The sequence below is a fragment of the Xenopus laevis genome, chromosome 6L, assembly GCF_017654675.1.
Source record: "Xenopus laevis strain J_2021 chromosome 6L, Xenopus_laevis_v10.1, whole genome shotgun sequence".
NCBI lineage: Eukaryota > Metazoa > Chordata > Amphibia > Anura > Pipidae > Xenopus > Xenopus laevis.
This window is the reverse complement of record NC_054381.1, coordinates 53,158,442-53,176,021: the sequence shown is the minus strand read 5'-3', so window position 1 is coordinate 53,176,021 and position 17,580 is coordinate 53,158,442. Positions and strand designations below refer to the sequence as shown.

Sequence of the window (17,580 nt, the reverse complement as noted above, 5' to 3'; positions counted from 1 at the left end):
CAGTACATACTCCCTAATTATCAGGAGTTGTTGTAAAGGACCAAACTTTGTACTTAATACTCCCTAAATTATAAGTATGGAATTAAAAATGAAATTACAGTGCACAAAGGCACAGTCCCGCCACAAGGATCTGACCTTTTGGATGAGAGTCACAAGAAATAAAGCAAATAAGCCGGGTGGTGTTTGTATTTCATCATAAATGTTTCAGGTCAGTGTGCTAATAAGGGCCTCTTGTGATCCCAAGAATGATTAACTGTAGCGTTTTCCTGGTAAAAGAACACTCAGTTATCTGTCAGCATACCAGGAGGCTTAAAACTACCAAAGGCGCTTGAATTATTGTGACTCATAAAATTCCAGGCTGAAAGTGTGCAATCTCATAGTTACCTGTGTTTTCACAATTTCTTTCCAAGGAATAGTTATAAAATACATATTTTCTGATCCAGGATATATGGGTAGATGACAATAAAAGTATTGGTAACCTTACTCACGCAGTGAAATGAAACAAAATTCTTATATTACTAATTGTAGTGCGGATAAGGGCGATACTGATTATTATTATTATTATAAAGAGGCATCCTGCCAATTCAATGATGTTAATACAAATCAGAAGTTAATAAGTGAACCCACCTTCAGCTTTGGTTCTGCCCTAAAGACCTTTGTATCTTGTGGTACATCGCTTTCACTGGGGTAGCTTTTATCCTTAGGGAACATCCAGTGGTTCCCATATTTTACCATCTACCCAAAGTCCACAAGAGGCTATAACATTTTGAGAGTAGACCAATCATTGCAGTTATAGGGTCACTTTTAGAGTGTCTTTCAATGTGGGTTGATAACTGCCTCTAGCCATTTGTGTGGAATCTAATCTAAAAGCTGGATTCATATTTGCAGGATTCTACCCATGTCCTAAAAAAATCTGCTATGGAGAGATGAGTATATTTGGATATCACTGGATGTTAAATTGTTGTACTAGAGCATCCCTCACAAATTAGGAGTTGTTTCAGTTATTTATAGCACTGTAAATAAGGTAGCCCCACAACAGCATAGAAAGTTAGTAAGTAAACTAGGAAATAGCATACTAGAAAACCAAAATATGCTGTCCCCATAGAACAAAGAAATTATCCAATGTATCTCCCACCAAATGGTATAGCAACAATGGAACTACATACAGTAAGAAGATGAGAGTAAGAGGCAGCAAGAAAGTCACAAAATTCTTTCTTCCTTTTTCTGTTCCATAAATAAGGTAGCTTGGGTTTCCACTGAAACCTAAAGTTACCACTGTATACAGTGCACAGCAATAAATATACTTTATTTTTGTATAAAATTTACAAGCCTGATTATCTCCTAACCCCTAGACTCAGAAGTGAGTCGGCACTTGTTTAAGACTTTGTATTATACTGCTAGACACCTATACTATCTTCGTTAGACTAACATTTAGATGCATACTTGACTGCACTCATTTGCCTAAAGTATTAATTGCAGTATGGGAAAGTATACGGGCAGATTTATCAAAGGTTGAAGTGAAAATTCGAATTTCGAGGGTTTTTTGTGTACTTCGACTAGGGAATAGTCCAAATTCGATTTGAATTTGAAAAAATTTGAAAATGCAATTTCGAAATTTATCATGTACTGTCTCTTTAAAAATTTGACTTCGACCATTTACCATCTAAAACCTGCCAAATTGCTGTTTTAGCCTTTGGGGGACCTCCTAGAACCTACTTGGAGTCAATTGGTGGACTTTGAAAAATCTAAGGTTTTTAAAAAAAAACGAAAAAACTTTGAATCGTATGATTCGAATGCGCTATTACTCGAATTTCATCGAAAACTGACATATTCGATCGAAAACGGACCTATTCGGGCAAAAACATCTTCGATTTAATTTCGGTTGGTCTTTTTGAATTCCAATTTTGAAGTTTTTCAAATTCTAAAATTCGAACCCTTGATAAATCTGCCCCTACATGTTATCTTTTAAAGGGTGATGTAGCAGCTATATAGCTATATTGGAACCACCTGTAAGAACGTCCATGGGTCTCAGACATTCACATTATGCAAATAATAAGGGTCACCCAAGCAGGAGCTTCTTAGATCCCCAAGCCTATCTATCTACTGTTTCATACCTCCCAACATTTGAAAAATAGAAGGAGAGACAAAAAGATCTGCCACTTGTATCATGGTGAAAATATTTCGGCCATGCCCATTTTATGGCCATGCCCCTAAATGCCACATCCATTTTACAAAATGTGTCCGATTATGAAAGTTTACACATTTCTGAAGGTTTTATGTGTTATTAGTTTTGCTAATGAAGATGAATTGCCCTTTAAGCTGCAAATCACAATTCCCCCAGAGACCTGCTTATCTTAAATTGTTACAATGTATCTAAGTGCAGGTGCTGAGTATTCTGGGCTCTCTCTTTTATCCAGAATGCTTGGAACCTGAGGGTTTCCAGATAATGGATCTTTTCATAATTTGGATCTTTATACAGTGCTACGCAATATGTTGGCGCTATATAAATACATGTTAATAATAAAATGTTAATAATAATATACTTTAAATAAACCCAATAGGCTGGTTTTGTTTCCAAAAAGGATTCATTATATATGTTTGATTGAAGTACAAGTTATTGTTTTATTATTACAGAGAAAAGGGGAATAATGTTTAAAAATTTGGATTATTTGGATAAAATGGAGTTTATAGGAGACGGCCTTTCCATGATGTGGAGCTTTCTGGATAATGGGATTCTGGATAATAAATCCCATACCTGTATTATTAACGCAGATGCTGTATAGGAATCCTTTAAATAATAAACAGCTGCTGAGTTTTAAAATGAGTTCACAAGCAATTGAATAACCTTGTGGCTGATTATAGGCAACGCTATAAAACGAATGTGGAAAACTTAGTGATGCATATTTTGTCAAGCTGCTCTGTATAGCTCTAAAGGCTTGTGTTAGTAGCAGAGGCCTACTGCGAAAAGATGGGTAACCTGCCAGGCTATTCTGTATAAGTATCTGCCTAATATATTTTAATAGGCATAGATCTCCTCATGGGGAAATCTGAATCAACAGGGTTATTGCAGTTACATAGTTACATAGTTACATAGTTAAATTGGGTTGAAAAAAGACAAAGTCCATCAAGTTCAACCCCTCCAAATGAAAACCCAGCATCCATACACACACCCCTCCCTACTTTTAATTAAAATTCTATATACCCATACCTATATTAACTATAGAGTTTAGTATCACAATAGCCTTTAATATTATGTCTGTCCAAAAAATCATCCAAGCCATTCTTAAAGGCATTAACTGAATCAGCCATCACAACATCACCCGGCAGTGCATTCCACAACCTCACTGTCCTGACTGTGAAGAACCCTCTACGTTGCTTCAAATGAAAGTTCTTTTCTTCTAGTCTAAAGGGGTGGCCTCTGGTACGGTGATCCACTTTATGGGTAAAAAGGTCCCCTGCCATTTGTCTATAATGTCCTCTAATGTACTTGTAAAGTGTAATCATGTCCCCTCGCAAGCGCCTTTTTTCCAGAGAAAACAACCCCAACCTTGACAGTCTACCCTCATAATTTAAGTCTTCCGTCCCTCTAACCAATTTAGTTGCACGTCTCTGCACTCTCTCCAGCTCATTTATATCCCTCTTAAGGACTGGAGTCCAAAACTGAACTGCATACTCCAGATGAGGCCTTACCAGGGACCTATAAAGAGGCATAATTATGTTTTCATCCCTTGAGTTAATGCCCTTTTTTATGCAAGACAGAACTTTATTTGCTTTAGTAGCCACAGAATGACACTGCCCAGAATTAGACAACGTGTTATCTACAAAGACCCCTAGATCCTTTTCATTTAAGGAAACTCCCAACACATTGCCATTTAGTGTATAACTTGCATTTATATTATTTTTGCCAAAGTGCATAACCTTGCATTTATCAACATTGAACCTCATTTTCCAGTTTGCTGCCCAGTTTTCCAGTTTAGACAGATCACTTTGCAAAGTGGCAGCATCCTGCATGGAACCTATAGTTCTGCACAATTTAGTATCATCTGCAAAAATAGAAACAGTACTTTCAATGCCCACCTCCAGGTCATTAATAAACAAGTTGAAAAGCAAGGGACCTAGTACAGACCCCTGCGGTACTCCACTAACAACACTGGTCCAATTAGAAAATGTTCCATTTACCACCACTCTTTGTAGTCTATCTTTTAGCCAGTTCGCTATCCAGGTACAAATACTATGTTCCAGGCCAACATTCCTTAATTTAACCAGTAACCTTTTGTGTGGCACTGTATCAAATGCTTTAGCAAAGTCTAAGTAAATCACATCCACTGCCATCCCAGAATCGAGGTCTCTACTTACATTCTCGTAAAAAGAAATGTCAGTTGTTTGTGGCCTGTGTTCACATGCAGGTAAAACAGACAGCAGTACTCTGCTCCGCTGACTTGGGATCCCCATCTAACTCATCAATATCCTTGTAACTGACAATAGGGATTACATGGATACATTATACAATATATAAATGTAAACGTGCATCAGGCTTGAACACATCTCCCTTTGCATTCTTTCAGTAAACTACATATGGAATTCATATAATACACATATAGATGTGTAGCCTCTTGTATTAGGTACAATTTGTGTCAATGCCTTGTTATTAGTGAGGTTTGCCTTGATCTTGTATATGTATGATACTGTTAATAACTTCACAACTCATTGCTCCTTTAAATATAACATTTCAGGGCCCATTTCAAAGGATCACTATCAACAGAAGAGGCACTAAACACTGCAAAAATGCACCTTAGAGCTTCATACAGTGCTTGGCCCCTTCGGTGTTGCTTCTGCTTAAAGGGGTTGTTCACCTTTGAGATAACTTTTAGTATGATGTAGAGAGTGATATTCTGAGCTAATTTGCAATTTGTTTTCATTTTTTATTATTGAAGGTTTTTGAGTTATTTTGCTTTTTATTCAGCAGCTCTTCAATTTGCATTTTAAGTAATCTGGTAACTAGGGCCCAAATTACCTTAGCAACCATGCATGGATTTGAATACGAGCCTGGAATATGAATTTGAGAGAGTCTGAATAGAAGATCAGTAATAAAAAGTAGCAATAAAAATACATTTGTAGCCTTACAGAGCATTTGTTTTTTTTAGAAGGGGACAGCGAAGCCCATTTGAAAGCTGCAAAGAGCCAGAAGAAAAACACAAATAACTATAAACCTATAAAAAATAAATAATGAATACCAATTGAAAAGTTGCTTATAATTGGTCGTTCTATAACGTAATAAAATTTACCTTAAAGGCGAACTACCCCTTTAAGGGAACTCAATACTGCAAAGGTAGGTGATAATTACAGGGATCTCCTTCACTTTGTATCCCATGACTCTCCCTTGTTTAAAGGGGTTGTGCATCTTTGAGTTAACATTTAGTATGATGCAGAGAGTGATATTTTGAGACAATTTGCAATTGGTTTTCATTTTATAATATTTGTGGTTTGAGTTATTCAGCAGCTTTCCAGTTTGCAGCTTAGGCAGTCTGGTTTCTATGGTTTAAATTTGCCTAGCAACCATGCATTTATTTGAATATGAATAGGAAAGAGCCTGAATAGAAAGATGAGTAATACAAAGTAGTAATAACAATAAGAGGCACAAACTCCAATCGAATTTTATTAAAAAAAAAAATCTAATTTTCAAAACTCGGTTGAATAGGATTGACTCGAAAACTCGAATCAAATTGGAATCGAATTCCATTCGAACTTTTTCTCCAAAAAAACTTGAATGTCAGGAAGGCTGCAAACAACTTCAAATTCATCCCAGGATGTCTCCCATTGACTAAAACAGCAATTTGGCAGGTGGCGTATAGTCGAATTTGAGTTCTTATAGGGCCAGAGTATGATTAATCTCATTGAATTTGAATTTTTAAAAAAACTCAAATCTAATTTTAACAATTCCCTGGTCGAATTGGACAGTTTTGGACAAAACTTGATAATTCGAAGTCAAAATTTAAATTTTTAATTCAACCTTTGATAAATCTGCCTCAAAAGACTTAGAGAGCATTTGTTTTTTAGAAGGGGTTAATGACCCCCATTCAAAAGATGGAAATAGTCAGAATAAAAAAAAAAAGCAAATGGTTAAAAGACAATAAAAAATAAATAATGAAGACAAATTCAAATGTTTCTTAGAATTAGCCATTCTATAACATACTAAAAGCTACTTAAGGGCTCTTACAGATGAGCGTTTTTACCTGCGCTCCCCTGCGTTCTGTTTTTCTGAACGCAGGAAAAATGCAGCATGTTGCGTCTCAACCTGCGTTCGGCGCCTACACGCGCCTGTGTGATTACAGCCCCATTGGAAAAAATTTAATGCGTCTATTCCTGCGCTCCCCTGCGGCTGAACGCAGAAAAACGGAACGCAGGGGAGCGCAGGTAAAAACGCTCGTCTGTAAGAGCCCTAAAGGTGAACCACCCCTTGAAGTATTCTGAAAGACGAGTGCCTGTTTATCTCATCACCATATATGTAAATTCAAGTTTTCTCATTATTGTAAATACAACGTTGATACTTTAAAGAGATAAAGAGTTGTAAAAATAAAAATTCTTAACATTTCTGTCAGCGTACAGAATAGGCAATATCTTTAATTACTAAGATAGCAAACTTGGCTTGGAGAATTACATATGATGCACTTATTAATCACCTCTAACTATCATAATTAGCTTCTATGATGCTTGCCAGGAAAAACAGAGCGGGCCATGCGTACTGAAACTGATAGTAAAATCAAGTCTTGTAGCAGAGCAATTAAAATAAGTACTTGCTGATGCTGCCGAATCTCTCACAGTATTAAAGAGAGAGCATAAATTTTATCATAGCAGTAGGGAAGACAACACATTTATTTCATCAGCATATTGGATTTTTTTTCTTTGCTTGCCATAGCAGAGCATGGAAACTTTTTATACATTAATGACGTGACATTACCAGTGTTCTGGATATGGTATTTAAGATATATATGTCCTTAAAGCAGAAAGTCCCTGACAGTGAACGTTTCATCTGTTTCTGACTGTTATACAAGCATTTTGCTATTAATCTTGGCTTGCCTTTAAGCTTCTACTCCTGCTCAGTGATATCAGGACATTGGGAATGGGTTGCTGAGTCAGAAAAATGGTGTGCTAAGAAGCTAATAACTCACCTATTATAGGGTTGCTGTAGTTAAGCATGTGCAGCAGTTGTGCTAATAAAATAAATTACATCCAACAGTCATGCCGCGTGGCATCAACAGGAATCGTCTCTGGAGTCCTGCCCTTAGCTGTGGAGAAGTTGTTACAATTTGTAACATCAGTGTTTAGTCCCTCCTTCCCTGCCAGGATTTCAAATGATGCAGAATGAGAATTGTTAAACAGCTGGATTTCAGCATATAAAATGGCATTTATTCATACATATATATTGAAGAAACAGGTAAATGTGACGGATATATTAGGGGTTTCTGTGTTATGTGGGCCTCTTTATCAAATTTATAGTTTTTTAAAAATCATTTGCCTCCTTCTTCTGACTATTTTTCAAATAGGGACACTGACCCAATTTAAAACACAAATGTTCTACCTATTTATTCCTACTTTTTATTACTCATCTTTCTATTCATACTCTCTCCTAAACATATTCCAGTCTCTTATTCAAACCAAGGCATGGTTTCTAGGGTAATGTGCACCCTAGCAATCAGATTGCTGAAACTGTAACCTGGAGAGCTGTTGAATAAAAAGCTAAATAACTCAGAAACTACAAATAATAAAAAATGAAGCTGGCCAATTCCCCCCCCCCTATTTCTATCTATATCTTTCCTTTCCTTCTGATATTATTTACTTGTTTATTTTGTTTATGATTGTAAAACTCAATAAAAAGAAGTTTTATAAAAATAATAATACTAAAAAATGAAAACCAACTGCAAATTATCTCAGAATATCACTCTCTACATCATACTAAAAGTTTATCTAAAGGCGGACAACCCCTTTAAGACGTCAAGACAATCTCATTTATTTAGCAGCATAAAACCTCTGGGAAAATTAAAGTAACTATGTATTCGCTGCGTTTTTAAAAAAGAACAGCCAGGCGTAAATACACATAAACTGCACTACCACTAAACTAATGGAAAACGCACTATGGCAATTCACACAAGGCGCTTGCAAGATGAAATCCGCCAAAGGACGCCAGTATTGGCGTTTTTTAGCAGAAACGCCAATACGTCAAGAAACTACCAAATCAATAGACTCTATGGGGTCTGCATGTTTGAAACCACACTTTGCGTAAATACGCAGCATATTTTAAATATGGCTTCCAAATTTTCAATGAGAACAAAGAGAACAATGAGAAGTGCATGTTGGGAAAAGAATCCTACGTGTTGAAAAACGCATGAAAAATGTATATTGACAGTCGCATGTGGTTTCAGTGGCGTATTTATGCCTGACTGCTATTTTTTAAAAACGCAACGTAAAAACCCCGCAAAAACGCCACGTCTGGCCTTGCCCTTAGCCCTGCAGCTAACTGAATAGACCAATAGCTGCTCTAATGAACATACAGTAACTGAATAGACCAATAGCTGCTCTAATGAACATACAGTATGTTGTGTTCTCCCACCAGTGATTTGTGTTGACGATTGGAAGTTACATTTCAGAAGTTTTTAGAAGAGCACTTTGAGCTATATATATTTGAAAAAGAAGTAATGACTAGATGAGGTACAAAAAAAGCAAATGAAATGAATGAACAAAACAACAATGAAGGGCATATTTCAAACAGTAATGACACCTCTGTGCCCCTCGCATGCAGAAAAATAGGCCTCTCAATTATATAACCAAGATGACACCAGGAAACAGTAATCTCACAATAATTATCTAGTCACGCAATAAAAAACATCAACTCTGCACAATATAATGAGGAAGGAATCTTTGTTAATAGGATTGGTGTGTTGTGGGAAATGACAGGGCAGACGTTTGAGCCTCAGCTGCAGCTATCCAACCTGTGGATTTAGAGCTTAATGAAAACTGAACGGTATTTAGCCCAGTCCAGAAATAGCTTCGGCAATGCTAGGCCAATTGAATGCATCAGTTACAAATCACCGAGTGAGGGCGATTATTCCATGCTGAGCTTGTGCTGCTGTGCTATGTCATCAGTGACAGATTTAATGACAGAATATTTCCTGACACGCTGTTCCAGTAGCTACGAGTAATATTAATTGTTGTCTTTGGCTGTAGCACCTCAGCATGTGGACTAAGAGGGTTGTAATAAACTATTTCAAATTCTAAGGGGAATTTCTTTGTTCAAGGACAAAAAGCCTCTTGAACAGAATGTTTAATTAACACTTGCTAGGACAAGAAAGCTTTGCTGACTGCCATGGCCCATGAGGGGGTCTATCACTTATCTAAAGCATGAAAATGAGGCCAGTGCTACTGCTAAACAGTGGGATTATAATGGTAAAATAAATATAAGATGCTGTACCATGAAAATGTATAGTATGATAGCAATCAAGCTATTCGATCCCTTATTCAGTAACCTGTTATCCAGAAAGCTCAGATCTACCGGAAGACCATCTTCCATAGACTCCGCTTTAAGGAAATAATTCTATTTTTTTTTTAAATTATTTCCTTTTTCTCTGTCATAATAAATTGTACTTGATGGTAACTAAGCTGCATAAATCCATACAAACAATCATATTGGGTTTATTTAATGTTTAAATGGTTTTAGGAGAGAAATTTCTGTTATCCCAAATCTGCTCTAGTATTTCATCATGCATATTGTTTTGCCGGGAAACATTTTCGTGCGGTGAATGTGAGAAATAATGCCCATTGACTTCAAAGCATTTGGTGTGAGAAACTGAGGAAAAAACACCCAACCAATGCATTTGGAGTAAGAATACAAATGCCTTTACCTTCAAAGCATTTGGCATAAGAAAAAACTCCTACACATTTTGTGTGAGAAAAAAAAAACACAAGAAAACCAACCATTGACTTTGGTGCATGTCATGAGAAAAAAACTGAAGAAAAAAGGTCTATTGACTCTAATGTATTTGGTGTAAGAAAAACCTAGAGAAAAAATACCTATTGACCGCAATGCATTTGGTACAAGATAAAACTAAAGTAAAAAAAATTGACTCCAAGGCATTTGGTGAAATATCAGTGAAAGGTTGTAATTTTGCAAATTTTTCTGCAGTTTCGCTAATTTTTCGGAGATGTGAAACGTCGCAGTTTCACTCATCACTACATAGGAACAAAGAAAATTGTGGCATGTACAAAAGTTTGGACTCCCTAGTAAGTCAGTATTTAGTAACACCCTCGTTGGCACAAATCACAGCCTTTGAGGTCTGTTTAGGATCATTGTCTTGTAGTAGTCATATCCCTTTTCTTGACTGATCATTTCACATTGACATCTGGAACTGGCTGATATTAGTGGAATCCACTCTTCCCTCTACACAATATACAATGCTGTGACACTAGTTGTGACAAAAACCGAAAGAATGGATCCATCCCCATGTTTAACATTTTTTTTCCATCAAATGATGTTCTTTTTTTCTCCAAACAAACCTTTGCTGTGTGTGACTAAAAATGTTTTACTTGTTTCCAAAAGGCTGTTGGCTTGTCTAAAATGATGTTTGAAGATTCCAATTAGGGAAGAAGCACACCAGTTCAGCTAGGCAATGCCTTTAGCACATTTATTTGCAGAAGTATTAACACTTCGGGTCGGACCCCGAAAGCTTGTGCGTTTAATACTTATCAAATAAATGTGCTAAAGGCATTGGGTTGGACCCCAAAAGCTTGTGCGTTTAATACTTCTGCAAATAAATCTGCTAAAGGCATTGCCTAGGTGAACTGGTGTGCTCTTCCCTAATTGGAGTCTGTTGCAGTGTTGGGCTTGGAAGCGGCCTGGGATATTGATGCACCCAGCAACATGAAGTAAGTGGTATGCGGCAAATTACAAAGTGTAGCTGAAAATAGTTAAAGGACACCTATCACAGCCAAAATCAAACACATATTAACAATCTGACCAGTACAAACTAAACATGTTTAATCAAACTACATATATAGTTTTCTGAAAAAACTGTAGTTTTTAAAAAATCCCTTACTTTGTCAAATGGGTTCTTTCACTGAGGGAGTCCATCTTGTGACTATAGCATGCAAATGAGGTCACAAGCATGCTCAGATTGAAGAACTGCCCTGAGTATTCTACCCAGAATGCCTAGCTTTAGTAAACTCCTCCGCTAGAAGTATCAGGATATTTCCCTATTTTGTCCCCTGCTGGTGATGTCATTATGCAAACAAATGACACACACTAACTTCCAGACAGATGGCAGTACTACTTATCAGCAGCTAACACAGAAGTTTGGCTGATTTGAAAATAGATTGCTAGGCAACCAAGGAGTTTTAACTGAGCATGTGCGAGATTTCACAGCTGCAGTTGGCTGGGAAGATATAGGTAGGAGGAGACAGTGAAATCCAAGATGCCTGCTTCAGCCAGAAATGCAGTGGAGATAGGGAAGATTTTGCAGAAGGTATAGTGAACTAATGATTTACATTATACAAACAATTCTAACTGTTTTAACAATCAGATTTCTTGAACTTTCACATAGGGGCCGATTCACTAAGCTCGAGTGAAGGATTCGAATGAAAAATACTTCGAATTTCGAAGTATTTTTTGGGTACTTCGACCATCGAATGGGCTACTTCGACCTTCGACTACGACCTTCGACTTCGATTCGAACGAAAAATCGTTCGACTATTCGACCATTCGATAGTCGAAGTACTTTCCCTTTAAAAAAAACTTCGACCCCCTACTTCGGCAGATAAAACCTACCGAAGTCAATGTTAGCCTATGGGGAAGGTCCCCATAGGTTTGCTAACCTTTTTTTGATCGAAGGATTTTCCTTCGATCGTTGGATTAAAATCCTTCGAATCGTTCGATTCGAAGGATTTAATCGTTCGATCGAACGAAAAATCCTTCGATCGATCGAACGTTTAGCGCTAAATCCTTCGACTTCGATATTCGAAGTCGAAGGATTTCAATTCGAGGGTCGAATTTCGAAGTATTTTTAACTTCGAAATTCGACCCTTAGTGAATCTGCCCCATAGTGTCTTTACTTAGTAAATGATTTTTGTTATGCTTGGTGCCCTTTAAGGAAAAGGACAGCCATACTTAAGTGATAGATTTAGGTATTAAAGGGATTCTGTAATGGGAAATAATAATAATAATAAAAAAATGATATAATAATTTTAATTTAAAATCCACCTCCTATTCTTCCTATGAACAGAACAATGGAAAGGTAACTAGATAACTGAAAATTAAACTACTGATATGGTACCACTTTGATGAAGAGCTCTAGATGTAGTAGAATTCAGGAATTAAATAATAAAATTATAACCAAATGGTAGTACACACTTTCTAGGTTGCATAAACTATTCCCGAATGCGACACACATTTGCTGGAGTTGTGAAAATGGAGAGGGCACCTTGTTACATATTTTTTGGACATGCCCCATGGTCGAGCAATACTGGAAACAGTTTCTCCATGTGTGTTCATATGTCGCACATGGAAGAGATCTTAATGACCCTTCTTACTCCCTCCTATTTCACCTGCCCCTGAAGACAGAATACATTTCATTAACTCAGCACCTCCTCATTGTTTGAATGCGGCCAAACTGCTAATTCCTAGACACTGGAACACACAGCAGGTGCCAACAATTACAAGAATGAGAATATACGAGAATATAAGCAATATGTGATCTGAATACAATATGGGATGTGATGTGTGACATTATGTGATATTATAAACTAGCACTACCGGAAGAGCCAACATTACCCCTTTACCCCTCTGTGTAACCCCCTCTAAGTTGAGTCTATCAATGTTTTGTATATTTAAGCAGTCATGCAATTTAATCAATTTGTAAATTACTTAATTTGACAATGCTGGATTACAATGTTATATGATATGCTTGCATTACAAATAAACACATATTTGAAAGAAAGGAAACTAGAAAGTCCCACTGCGACTCCTTCAGTTACATTGAGTAGGAGAAACAATAGCTTATCTGAAAGCAGTTTTATCATGAAGTGCTTCCTCTTCCTGAACGCACAGGGTCAGACAAAATGACCTGAGATGGCTGCCTACTCATGAATATTACAACAAAAAAAAATACACTTATTGGTTCAGAAATACAATTTTATATCATACAGGGAGTTATTTGCAGTGTAAACAGCGTCATTTAAAATAAAATCTTAAAACGACACCATATAGCTCATGACAGAATCCCTTTAAGGGCAGAAAAGATATAAAAAAGAGATTCACATTAAATTGAAATTAAATATGACACTTTTTTTGACATTTTGAACAATAATATTACCCTTAGCATTTGCCTATATGTGCTGTGTATATTAGTGGGTTTATACAAGATTCATGAAAGAGGGAGACTTATGAAATGCACCTTCATGTAGGGCTTCAGGCACTGCACAATGTAATTTTAAATTACAGAATGTTTGCTTAATACAAGGTAGAAAGATCATCCCTTTGAAACCACAGTACTATGAAATATACAGACTGTATGGCTAATTATCAATAAATGTAGGTATGTGCTGCAGAGTGCAGGTTTGTATGCAGGGTTGTATTGTGGACACATTTAACAGGCATGCAACTTATCTGCTTATCTTTAAATAAATCTTCCTACATACAGGGCTGCCTATGGTTAGTTTTCTCACAGCTTGGTACATATTTCAGCACAGCCCTGCGTGAGGGCATTTATTAGTGTATTATTCAGGCTGAACAACAATACTGTCCAGACAAGCTGTAGACATGGGCAGCTTTGGTGGTGGTAAGGTTAATCCTGTTGTAAGGCATATGCGGTGCAGTGGTGCATCTAGTACTGACTGAACCTGATATAATGTATACCTCTAAAATGAAAAAAATAAATATGTACAATCTGGTTAACAAAAAGTTCTAATGATATACTTTCCCATTGGGTGTGGTGGGCGGGTTATGTAAACCAGCCTGGATGTGACTATTCCCATGATGACATCTGCTAATACCACACCTTCTTTATTGCTCCATTAAAAAATCACTGTAATCTAAAGTAAGAAGACTTACAGTAAGGTCACCAACTGTGCATGTCTGATTTAACCCAGCAGTGTCCAGGGGACTGCAATAAACACAGTGCATATAAGAATATACATTGCTTAAACCTTCTCTCTCTCTCTGACTACTGAATAGGAATAATCCTGGATCAGCATTTATTGGTGGATATCTCCTTTTTATTCCATCTCCACAACAATAAAAAGGCTGGGTGGAGTTGAGGGTATTACCTTCATAAAAATGACATATTGTTGCTTGCATGCTATAGTTTAATTCCCTCTATAAATTAAAAGTCAGAAGGTGACATACATTCGGAGTGTAAGTATATATTGCAAGTGTACAATAGCTCCAAGATATCATACAGAAATGGGAAATAGCTATGGTATAAGCATGCAAGGCCGATGGCTGGTTGAGAAGCAGGGCCCACCAATAGGGTTCCCGGTACCCTGGTGGGACAATCTGACACTGATTCTTTACTTTTCATGTGATTTATAGATTAATTTAAACTAAGCTGGTCAATTTATAGCAGGTGCACCCAAGAGGTAGATCCTAATCGACCAGTAGATCTTTCGTTTGAGACCAGTACATTACAGCAACCCCGCAATTTGCACACACAATCCCATTAGACCACCCCTCATGTTCTTTTCTGTATATAAAAATGTTGTACATTTCAGTACAGCTATATGTTGTATTCTCAGTGTAATGAGTGAAGTTACATTTTAAACAGCAATGGGACAGTTAAGGAGGGAGGCCCCTGAGAGATAACTTTATAGAATACCTCAGAGTGCCAGTACCCTGCTTTCAACTATTTTTTTATTGCTTAAACACACTTGTTTAATATGATTTGACCAAGGTCTTGTGTGTGTGTGTGTGTGTCATCCCATGATGACATCTGCTAATACCACACCTTCTTTATTGCTCCATTAAAAAAATCACTATAATCTAAAGTAAGAAGACTTACAGTAAGGTCACCAACTGTGCATGTCTGTGTGTGTGTGTGTGTGGTCCCTGAGAAACTATGGATATTTCACGGTTCTGCCATCTTCAAAAAGCTAATCTGCCAGTGCCATGTAAGGTCATTCATATGGTCTCATTCTGTTTGTCACAATTGTTGAATTGTTGTATTGGCCTGTACCTGCCAATGTACCATATCTCTCAGTGTTCAGTGTATCTGCAGATTATTATGCAAAGAACAGCTGCAACTTGTCTTCACTTCCTGATGTTCTGATAGTTCAGCCTGTCTGGCATGCTGTCTATGGCCCCTTGTACAACATCGGCCTGTTTGGCCCATGGACAGATCAGTTGGCCTGTGGCTCATGTGTGGTTTACATGCTGGGAATTCCATACTTCTCAGATGAAGCACAATAAATATGGTTTTTCAGAATTCCAGCAATGACTGGGGCCCCTACGATCATACTTCCTGTAACCCTCAATGGCTGCCCTGGTGGGTTGGGCAGGAGTGGTAATAATATCAGAGCTGTCCACTTCTTAATTCAGGATGCCAAGGGATTTACAACACGCACACGTGCACAACCTCTCTTGAAACCACAGAATCAATGCACATCACTCTGCTGACCTCACTGAAATGTCTGCAAAACATGGAAATCATCAGAAATCTAGGCAATGCTTAAATCTGATGGGAGGCCAGGGGACAGAGCGCACAATCTGGCCCAGAAAAATAGGTGAAAAATAGGAGGGGGAGGTTGACAGCTCTGTAATACATATGATGGGTAATTTATGAATGCAGTCACAATTGTGGTTTTAATTGTTGACTTAAATGTTGCATATGTTGATGCCAGTTATTAAAGGTTACTTGGGTCTAAATACACCCCTTGCCCTTCCATATGGTAGTCTTAAGTGCAATTGCATCCATCCTTCCTCTTCTGCTGAATCATGAGCAAATTCCTATCTCTGGGGAACCCTGTCACCCAACATATTTTGTTGTGATTTTTATTTATGTACTTTGTTGCACTTTGAAGTATTGTGAGTAAATGAATTATACAGACTGATGCAAATTCTAGGGTAGGCACTGATTGGATGTGTGGGATATTTTAAATCTGTGATAATTACTCGCTACACATTCTGACAAGTATTCTGTTTGGTATTCAACAAAATCATTAATGGATGATGAGGTTCAGCCAAATCCCAAAATTATGAATTTAGTGCATCTCTGAAAGTATACAGTACAGTATACAGCAGGGGCGCTTCGCCAATGAGGCAAATTGAGGCTCTCGCCTCAGGCGGCAGCGCCCCACTAGGCAAAAATGCGCTCCTGGTACTTTAAGAGCCGAATTTCTGGTTTTCAAACCGGAAATTTGGCTCTTCTAGCGCAGAGAGCACAGATAGGCTCTCTGTGGTAGCATCCTGGCCCTCTCTGCCACCCTCGTAGACCCCCCCTGGACCCCTCAGGCGCAAAAAGGTAAGCGCATGGGGGAGCGGCAGCAACTCCTGCTGCCTCAGGCGGCGGAGGGGCCAGGATCGCCCCTGGTAGACAGTATACAAAAATAGAAGGGAAAACATAAATTGTTGTCTTAAAATTGGTTGAAGACCCCCACTGGTGTGTATGAGCATGTTGGGGTATTTAAAAGATTAAATTGGGATTCCTTATCATTTCCTGTCATATTCCCAGCAATTTGAATGTTATACAATATTTATAAACTTTTCCCACACATTCTGAAAAGGTTCAGCATCTTTATCCCAGAATTGTTAATAATGTTCCTTCACCGCCAGCTTAAAGAGGTTTGAATTCAGAGGGAATCTTGCAAGGTTGCACGGAATTTTATCAGGAAACCAATTTGTAATATCCTCTAGAAAGAGACAACAATGCTTTCATTCATAATACAATGTATATGATATGGAGAGTCAAATTTGTGTTATTCATAAATCTGAAACAGATCATTACTTCTTATACCATTAATAAAATCATGTGTAAATCTAATGGTCAACTAGGACCAGCCCTTCTAGATATCTGTTCAACTGAACAGGCTGATCATTTAATTCAGTGCAGTTTACCATATTATTTAACATCCAACATCCAAATTCTGGGGATTTGCTCATTTTGCTTTATAAAATCACCCTTGAACAGTTCATTAAGTGAGAACTAGTAAGGTTAAAAAGCAGACTAACAGATAGTATCCAACTATAGTCTGAGGATAGCACAAAATCTGACCAATTGGAGGCTGCACCATTGTATCAGATGCATCTGAAGGATCCAACCCGCATAGTATAACTCCTATAGTTTTGCAAACCATTGTCAATTATAGTTATTAGCAGCTTTGGTAAGAATCTTATACCTGTGAGCCAAGATGTGCCTTTGGTATACTTACATCCTACTGCCTGCTAAACTCGGCCGAATACCGAACCGAATCCTAATTTGCATATGCAAATTAGGCATATGCAAATTAGGGGTAAATATTTTTAACTTCCTTGTTTTGTGACAAAAAGTCATGCAATTTCACTCCCCGTCCCTAATTTGCATATGCAAATTAGGATTCAGATTC

The 17,580-nt window shown here is 37.5% G+C and overlaps 1 protein-coding gene across 2 annotated transcripts in view; it reads right to left on the bottom strand.

Moving 5' to 3' along the window:
* Positions 1-17,580, bottom strand: part of pomgnt2.L (protein O-linked mannose N-acetylglucosaminyltransferase 2 (beta 1,4-) L homeolog) — a 69,688-nt gene that overhangs the window by 38,460 nt on the left and 13,648 nt on the right. Inside the window, exon 1 of one of the 2 annotated variants that reach the window (XM_041565441.1) lies at positions 385-401. The exons of the other annotated variant lie outside the window; for it this stretch is intronic. The gene's annotated coding sequence lies outside the window, so the exon portion shown is untranslated. Of the gene's footprint in view, positions 1-384; positions 402-17,580 lie in introns of those variants that run through there. 2 annotated transcript variants of the gene reach the window in all.